The 10,000-nt window shown below is 46.7% G+C and overlaps 1 protein-coding gene across 1 annotated transcript in view; it reads left to right on the top strand.

Annotated features, from left to right (window-relative positions):
• Positions 1 to 10,000, top strand: part of LOC133126760 (cadherin-24-like) — a 71,472-nt gene that overhangs the window by 30,274 nt on the left and 31,198 nt on the right. The gene's annotated exons all lie outside the window — the stretch shown is intronic.

The following is a 10,000-nucleotide window of genomic DNA, read 5'->3' as shown; positions in this document are numbered from 1 at the left end:
AACACCGATTTGGTGAAGTGGTTAAATGTAGAGGGACAGAGGGAGAGGAAGATGGTTAATAATAATAACTCCTACACACGACCCTCTCCCTCTCTGCTGCTTCTTCTATCTTTCTGTCTCACTCTCACTCGCTCTCTCCCTCTTTCTATCTCTCTCACTCCCTCACTCCCTATCTCTCTCTCCCTCTCTCATTCCCCCTCCCTGTCTCTCTCACTCCATCTCTCTCCCTCACTCTCTCCCTCTCTCATTCCCCCTCCCTGTCTCACTCTCTCCCTCTCTCATTCCCCCTCACTCCCTCTCTCTCCCTCTCTCTCTCTCACTCCCTCTCTCTCCCTCTCTCTCTCACTCCCTCTCTCTCCCTCTCTCTCTCTCACTCCCTCTCTCTCCCTCACTCTCTCCCTCTCTCATTCCCCCTCCCTGTCTCTCTCACTCCCTCTCTCTCTCTCCCTCTCTCCCTCTCTCCCTCTCTGCGACGCTACAGAACGGCACCGTGTTTGACCTTTTCCATGGCGCTGTGCGCTTTACATTAATCTGGCGGCGGTAAACAGAGATATTCACATTAACGCGGCGCTATATCTCTCGCGGTGCGCAGACACGCATAAACAAGCCCGGGCGAGACGGAGGGAGAGCGGGCGCGGTCTGGAGGAGCTCCCGCTCTCTCCCGTCTTTACCGGCCCACGTGCAGAAACCAGATGGATCTGGAAATATAATTGAACATCCCCCGAATAGGTGGAAACTAAAATTGGGGTTACGGAAAAGGGTCACGAGCCAGATTCTCTAATGTTAAAATGAAGGGAAGAGAGAAAAACTAGAGAGATGGAGGGAGGGAGGGAGGGAGGGAAACAGAACTACTGCCCTGACATGACCGCAGAGCTGAGAATGGACAGTCACACTTTGCAATGAATAAGTCACCGGATTAGTTGACGACTAACGAATATATTAGGTAATTGAGTATTTATAAGCGTATAATTAGTTAACCATTATCAAATACATTAACTGTTTTCTTTTCATTCCAGTAGTTGTTAACATGAATTAATGATCTACAAATACATAAACAACACAGTGTAGATTGACTTCATTCAGTTAATGCCAATTCATGAAACCTTTGTTATGTCCGTTCAGAGACCCAGGCGCATAATAACCAAGGGATAATCAGGAATCGTAGTTTATTCAGTCCAAGCGTCAAAGCCAGGTAAACCAAAAAAAACTGTGCCAAATTGAGTTGCAAAAAGAACAGTAAATAAACAGTCCAAAGTAAAAAAATCCAGAAGGGCAGAAAGGCAAAAGTACAAATGGGCAAGGCAAGAGAGGTGTCGAAAACAAAAAGCGTAGGTCTAATGTACGTGTAAGCGACAAATCAAAAGGACAAAGGCAAACTCGGAATCGGGAAAAGGTGTGTCTAGGGAATCACTAATAAACAGGCTTAAACATAATCGACACTGAATATGTAGATCAACGTCCTGACAAGGAACACTACTGAGACCAGGGTTTAAATACACAAAGGCAAAAGACATACCAGGCCTGGCAAGGGAGTGAGGAGGGCTAAACAAATACACAACAGGTGAGGAACATAAATGGGTAGTTACACAATAACGAAAACGTGGACTGGATACACACAGACCCACATGTAATCCAAACGGCTCCGGGTGAGGGAGTGGACAACTGCACAGAGCGAAGAGACGTAGTGATAGCAGAGAGCAGGCGCGAACACTTTGCTGAATCAAAGCAAGTAATTAGTGATGGAACAGAGAGCAGAATCAAAACGTTAGTATGTTAGTTACGTGATTAAATCTAATTACGCAAAACTAGTGACTGTTAGTTAGACAGACAGTTAGTGTGTTAATATAATTAGTGCTGTACAAACTCTATGTTAGTTGTTATTAGTAAATTAGTGCTATAATCTACAAACATGAATGGAGAGAAAGCAGGAAGTAAGAGCAGCGAGGCTGAGAAGGAATCGTGGGAAACCGGAAAACTCCGAAAGCACCCGAATAGTGAAGCACGCAGACAGGGTGTTTCTACACGGCAGATGGTGGTGATTGGTTATTTATCTTTCAGCGGAGCATGGTGATTGGCTGTTTCTCTCCCAGCAGAGTGCTGTGATTGGCTCTTTCACGCTGGCAGATGGCGGTGATTGGCTGGTCCTCCCCAGCTGAGAATAGCGATTGGCTGTTTCTCTCCCAGCAGAGTGCAGGGATTGGCTGTTTCTCTCCCTGGCAGATGGCGGTGACAAAGTTTGTGTTGTAGCTCTCCAGCGCTGGCAGCTCCTAACTGTTCTGGACCCTTGGAGACTGCAGTGTGTGCCAGCGCTGTGCTTCTGAGACGACGCCGCTGGCATTGAGCGTTACACTGAGCAGAACCCTGCTGTTTTGGGGTCTCCTGTATGAACAGAACTAAAGACTCTGACCCAGGATGCTCTGGGCTCAAACACAAGAAAGGATCTGAGATCTGAGGATCTGGATGATGTCACGCGCATTTGAATCAACCTCGTTTTTCTTTCTTTTTTTTGCTTTTCATGACACATAGTACTGTGTGCCTGTGTGTGTGTGTGTGTGTGTGTGTGTGTGCATCGTGTGCCAGTGTGTGTATGTGTGTGTGTAGGAGGGGTGTGTGTGTGCGTCTCTGTGTGTGCTTGTGTGTGTGTGTGTGTGTGTGTGTAGGAGCGGTGTGTATGTGTAGGAGTGTGTGAGTGTGTGTGTGTGGGTGTGCATGTAGGAGGTGTGTGTGCCTGTGTGTGTGGGTGTGTGTAGGAGGGGTGTGTCTGTGTCTGTGTGTGTGTAAAAAATGAGTACCTTCAGCATGTGTGCATCTACACAGACAGCCATGGGGTCCTACAGCTATATAATGTGTAGCACTATACAGCTAGATTAAATAACATCACACACATCTTACACGTCTGATGTGCAATTAGCTAGTAGGCTACACCCAGCTACCTATGCTGCTGCATTCTTTAGAGAGGTAGAGTCAGAGTTTTAGTCTGGCACTGACTGACTATCATCATCTCGCCGCTAGCAGCCTCCCAAAGTGAAATAAAATGAGTGCATTTAAAGGACACTTGGAAGGGAGAAGGAACAAAAAAAAATACAACTAAGGCAACATCTTAGAATCGAAATACCAGCAAGACCACCAAACCCCGCCGAAGCAAATTATATTTATGATGATGACTCAACGATGCTATGAGTTATTTCAGTAGCTGCACGTTAGCTGGCAGTGTCCAGATAAATGTCTACAACAAAGACAAATTACTTGTGTGTCGTAAGGTGTAAAGCAAGCTAGCAAGCTAGCTAGCTAACCTTAGTGCAGTGGGGATACAATCTTGCTAGTAATGTTAGCAATACCGTTGCTTAGCAACCAATAAACTACTGCTCAGCGGATTTAACATAAAACATAGTTCCATTTAAAATACATTAATTTTAAGTTTGTCTTCTCATTCTTTTGCGAAATTTTGAAAGATAAATGCGGTAGCCGTTGTATGAAACAACGGCACAGACATGAGGGCGACCCTAAGGCGATCAACACCAGACCACGGCTAGATCCACTCAACAGAGGGTCCATGCCATGATACAGAGACAGCAATGACCACTTAGTCCACCAGAGACTCTATGATCCATGCCAACACCAGGCCGTGTCCCTCAACTAAACCATTTGCAAAATACGTCAGATTTGAGCCAAGACTTAAACACCTAGGCACTACCTCCTACAGTACATCCACGCAATCTCCAAACAATGAGAAGTGCTGCACTTTGGGAACGATGAGTCCGTGGAGGAATGTATGGGTGGAGGAGGTCCTTAAGATAGGGAGGGGCACGCCCATTTAAGGCCTTAAATGTGAGGTGGAGTACTTTGAAATCTAAATGTGAATTGAAGGCAGTCGCATTTTGAATGAGCTGTAGGGGCTTTAATGAGGCATTCGGGCATCCTGATTCGAGGGCATGAGAATAATCTAATCTGGATGTGACAAAGGCGTGGACTAACTTTCTGCCATCATGTCCTGACACCATTTTCCTAATATTGGCCAAATTCCTCGAGTGAAAGAAAGCAATTTGAGAAGTGCTTTTTATATGAGTCTCAAAGGCGAGCTCAGGATGAAAAGTGACACCGAGGTTTTTGATGACTGCACTCGAAGCCACAGAGACACCATCAAGGTGTAATGAAATGTCGGGCATTTTGTTTCTGATGGACTTTGGGCCAACAACCAATATTTCTGTTTTACCAGAGTAAAGGAGGAGAAAGTTTTGGGCCATCCAATCCTTTATGTCTTTGAGGCAGGCTTTTATGTTTGATAGTTTCACGATGGAGTCAGGTATTGGCTCATATGTACAGCAGGGTATCATCTGCAGTGGAAGTTAATGCCATAGTTGCAGAACAATAAATTAAACAATAACGATAACTATAGCGATAATAATGTGAGTATCCACACTGGATACGCCCTGTAAATTCAGGTGGATTTTGATTGGCTGTCAGTGTTTAATCGTTCATGTAGGTCGGAAAAAAACGCTCTGAAAGTGATCCCAACGATATCGTTCGTCACTGTTGTTGTCGTTATAGTTGTGGACTCCGCCATCCACTTGAGTTATAACAATTTTTTAAAATGATACACTTATCGTCATCGTTGCGATTATCATTCTTGGTGTGGACGAGCCTTAACGGCAGCTGACTGACAGACAGTCCTGTAGGTCTACAGGCTAAGGTAACAGACAGGCTAGGCTGGCTACTGCGCATTCTGTCCATTTGAAATCATGCCAATTTGGCAGGCGAGGTTCACAACATCTGCGCGCCCCGCGTGGAAACAGCAGAAATAATGAATGGTTTTAAAAGAGCGGCTCGCGTCTGGCCGGAAATCCCGCGGCCAGCTGTTATCTGGGGTTTCCCACCCGCGGTTATCGGCGTCCGGGGCAGAATTTCAGCACCACGGCCCTTATCTCATCAGCCATAGCCCGCCGTATCTCTCCCACTCAACCCCGCTATCTCCACGCCAGCCCTGTTTATGTGACCACAGCTCAGCGCTGCGCTCCCGCCGCCATTTTCATCTCATCCCCATTAAGGAATTTCACAGCCAAGCCGGCGCAGTTACTCACGCTGCACTGAGACACGCACACACACGTACACACACATATACATACACACACACACACACACACACACACACACACACACGCACACGCGCACACACGCACACACACACGCGCACACACATACACACACATGTGTACACACACATACACACACACACACACACACACATGTGTACACACACATACACACACACACACACACACACACTGTACACTAAGGTGTGGAAGTAAGGGCTGTAGTTGCTACATGTTTCTCTCTATGTGGATGTGATTAAAGTCCATTTTGTTTTGAGGGTCCATATGAGGCATGTCTAGGAAATCTAAGTCCTTTAAAATTGTGTCTCAGTCAAGATATTTATGGACTTCACTGTACACTGTACACACACACACACACACACACACACACACACACTCTCACACATTCATGCAATCACACTCACTCAGAGATACACACACTCAGGCACACACACACTCACTCAGACACACACACTCAGACATACACTCACTTAAGCACACATACACACACTCAGACACACACACACTCACTCAGACACACACTAACACAATGACCAGTTTATTATCTGTGCCTCCTATACTGTTGTGCGCGGGGTTCACTGGTCAGGTTGTGAAAAAGACTGCGAACAGAGGTAGAAAACGGGGACACAGAGAACGAGGGATGAAGAAAACAGAAAATGGGGGAGAGAGGGGGTGTAACCCCTACCGGGATCATCAGCGTTAATGATTTCATTTTTTATCGCGGCTGGTTTGTTTTTAGCGGATCAGGTGGATAGCGTCCCCGCCTCTAAACACATTTAGCCCGCAGCCGCAGTCAGCTGGAGTCAAAGCGCAATTAAAGAGGAGGGAGAGGTGGAACAAGGGAGCGAGAGCGAACGAGAGAAGAAGTGCGGTTAAATACCGTTTTATTACAAACCCCAGCGGTGTGGAGCTGGAAGCGCGCGCCTGCCGAGAGTGTGGGAATACAGAGCTAGTTCGCAGGTGCGGTTCGGCGCTCGTTAACCCCCTCCGCTTCACCGCGGCTCAAGTCTGATCCGATTCCAAAAATAACGCACGGAAATAAAATGGGGGAAGAAATCATTGTAGCGGAATTCAACGTGTTTGCCTACCTACGTCGTTATTTACGGGGAAAAAAAACTATTATTAAAATTAACGTGAACAGATAGGACATTGAATTAGGTTAACGTAGCGAACAAAAACATCTAAAAATGTGTTGCATTTTAAAAAGAAAGCAACAAAAAAGGCGTTAAAATGCTATCTAGTACCAACAATGAGACCAGTTACAGTAAGGATGATATTGTGCATCAGTGCAACCAATAACTTATTCAAGTATTCCAACATATTTATTTTTGGTAGAGTTCATTGCACTGCTTCGGAGGGATAATTGGAAAAAAATAAAATAATTATCTTTGGGATTCGAGCTCTATTCACAGTTTAGATTGAGATTTATTGATTTTCTGATTTTTTATTTTCTCTCGCCACGCGCTCTCTTCCCCGTTCTCATCTTAATTCACTTTCCTCACAGTGATGTTCTGGATTTACCTGCCATTTCAAGTCTAAATAAACGAAAAATAAAAAACCTCCGACGCTCAAAAGCCGGCAGAAGATCAGGATTATTGCCAAGCTCGAACGCTTCCGAGAGGGCCGTGAAATATCGCACAAGTCTAGAAGACAAAAACATGAGACCACAGCGGTTTTTTGGGGGGGGGGTTTAACGCGGGCGTGCATTAAGTAACGGGGCTATGGGAGATGTCAGAACTCCAACCGAAAAAAAAATAATGTATGCGCGTCACAGCGGAAGCAGTGCATGCATGACTAATTAATACACAATGTTTCCTGCATAACCGCTGTTCATTACAGACCTATTAACAGCTGTTATTTCCCACTTACAGCATGTTGTACTTCTTTTGCTCTTTCTTTTATATTCTATATCTTTATTAAAAAAAAAAGCGTTATTGTGTTTTATTTGGGGGGAGTGGGAAATGCCAAGTACAATGAAAAAGAATGCTTCATTTGATTAATCGAAATTTTTACTTCAGTTTGTTGCACCTATTCCCTTAGGGCATTCTCTACTCCTCCACCTCCCCGGCTCACTCATCTATCCATCTCTCACGCTCCCTCTCTATCTGCCCCTTCCCTCCATCGCTCTCTCTCCGTTTCTCTTCATCTATCTCTGTCTCTCTCTCTCTCTTTCTCTCCCTCAATCTCTCCCCATCTCCCTCCCTCGTGCCGTCTGAACAGCAGGAGTGGGCTGTGCTGTTAGAAGGGGCTCAGCAGGTGGAGGTGTGCTTTTCCTCCAGGAGGCCCACCCTGACGGGGGCGATGAGGGGGATCAGGGCTTATGCTGGGAGGGATCTCACAGTCATGGCACTGACCTTAGTGTGGGTGTGGCATTCCTTTCTGCCCCAGGGCTGGCTGTAAATATAATGTCTCCCCATCTCCCCCACACACACACACACACACACACACCCTCACACATACATACACACACGCACACACACACACTCACACATACATACACACACGCACACACATGCACACACACTCACACACACACACTCACACACACACTCACACACTCACACACACACACACACACACTCACACACACACACAAACACTCACACACACACACACTCACACACACACATACACACACACACACACTCTCTCACACACACACACACACATTATGCCACCTTTATTACTCTGTGGGTATATGAGCTGTAATAAAACTGTAGACTCCCAACAGGCATCCGTAACATTTAAGGTAGGACTACAACTCCCAGCAGGCATCATTAACATTACACGATATGACATTACATTACAATTCGGCATTTAGCAGACCCTCCCTTACAGCACTACTTGCACAGATTATGTTTTTATGTACAATTAATTTATACAGGAATGGATATTTCTACTGAAGCTATTCAGGTTAATGGTGTAGTTCACTTTCTGAGGTTCTTTTTATTTTTTTTTCAGTTTTCTTTTGTGCATAACTTTCACTGGCTCAGTTTTTATGTGCAATAAAGGATATTTCACTTGACATATTTTTTTTGTGACAAGCAGCCAGCAAAAACTTACTCAAAGTGTTATTTCCATTGGACCACAATTACCTGAATGCCTCAATACCAGCCATTGTACAGCAGCTGGTAATAAAAAATCCTTCATTGCTCACAAGAACTGTCTGGGAAATTTGAAATCAAAGAATATAACTGAAATCATAGTTGAAAAACCCAATCAACTTTGCCAATTGTTACCTCCAGGGTTGATTGACAGCGCGTCCTTGTGTAAATTCAAGCTGCAATATTTCAGTTACAAGCCTAGTTCCTTAACCATTATATTACACAACTGCCTCAGTGTACACCATGAATACAACTCCCAGCAGGCATCAGTCACAGGTATAATATGACTACAACTACCAGCATGCATTAGTAATGGGGACAATATGAAAAGAACTCTCAGTTTTCCAGAGTAACTTATGGGAAGACATGAATACAACTCCCAGAATGCACCTGTTCCATATACAATACAAATTGACTACAATTCACAGAACACCCCTGTAGCTTTGGTGTGCCATCCTTTCAGAACGGTGTTGATTCACATACGCAATATATACAAATCTTGTATGGCAAAGCAGCATTGTCCTGAAAACTATTTACTGTTTTATTGCATCTCCTTACTCCTCACTGAACACATTGTCATTTGTGGTCATTTTAATGTCTTTAAGAGGTTAACTAATTTAGTGACAAAATAGTGTAAATACAAGCTAATAATATAAGCCCGATTCTTGACTGATCAGTTGACCACTGGACATTTTGACATCAGACATCAGACATGCTATGATGACTGTTTCCTTGTTGCCGAAACCAGCCCCCTGACCAGCCCCCTGACCAGCCCCCTGACCAGCCCCTGACCAGCCCCTGACCAGCCCCTGACCAGCCCCCTGACCCCCTGACCAGCCCCCTGACCATCCCCCTGACCAGCCCCTGACCAGCCCCTGACCAGCCCCCTGACCAGCCCCCTGACCAGCCCCCTGACCAGCCCCCTGACCAGCCCCCTGACCACCTGACCAGCCCCTGACCAGCCCCTGACCAGCCCCCTGACCCCCTGACCAGCCCCCTGACCATCCCCCTGACCAGCCCCTGACCAGCCCCCTGACCAGCCCCCTGACCAGCCCCCTGACCAGCCCCCTGACCAGCCCCCTCACCAGCCCCCTGACCGCCTGACCAGCCCCCTGACCAGCCCCCTGACCAGCCCCCTGACCAGCCCCCTGACCAGCCCCCTGACCAGCCCCCTGACCAGCCCCCTCACCAGCCCCCTGACCGCCTGACCAGCCCCTGACCAGCCCCTGACCAGCCCCCTGACCCCCTGACCAGCCCCCTGACCATCCCCCTGACCAGCCCCTGACCAGCCCCCTGACCAGCCCCCTGACCAGCCCCCTGACCAGCCCCCTGACCAGCCCCCTCACCAGCCCCCTGACCGCCTGACCAGCCCCCTGACCACCTCCAGTCTGCCTGCAGGACCTGGGTCTCCCCTCAGCTTCATAACCAGACGATGACTCTGTCGCCTCATAATAACCATGGCCTTACACATTCTGAGCAATTATGCCTCACTAAGTTATCATTTCATGCCTTTGTCTCATCGTGTCACAATTATGCAAAGTCTCATGATTATAACACGGAAAATGATTTTACGCTCTCTTTCACCAGGGAAGGGGCTTCCGTGCTAATGGCTGAATGTGCCAGGTTTCCCCTCTGCTGTAGCCGGGCGGTTTATTAGATTAAGCGCTCCTCAGTCAGTCGTTGGGAGTGGTTCAGATCAGGTCTGCGTGTTCGCATTTGTTTGGTCGTCAGGTACCAGAACGTCCTGACCCATGGTCCAGTTAATGTGCATTTTACTGTGCATAT

The sequence above is a fragment of the Conger conger genome, chromosome 4 (genome assembly GCF_963514075.1).
Source record: "Conger conger chromosome 4, fConCon1.1, whole genome shotgun sequence".
NCBI lineage: Eukaryota > Metazoa > Chordata > Actinopteri > Anguilliformes > Congridae > Conger > Conger conger.
Note: the sequence above shows the minus strand (reverse complement) of the source record. Positions and strands in the feature narration are given on the sequence as shown.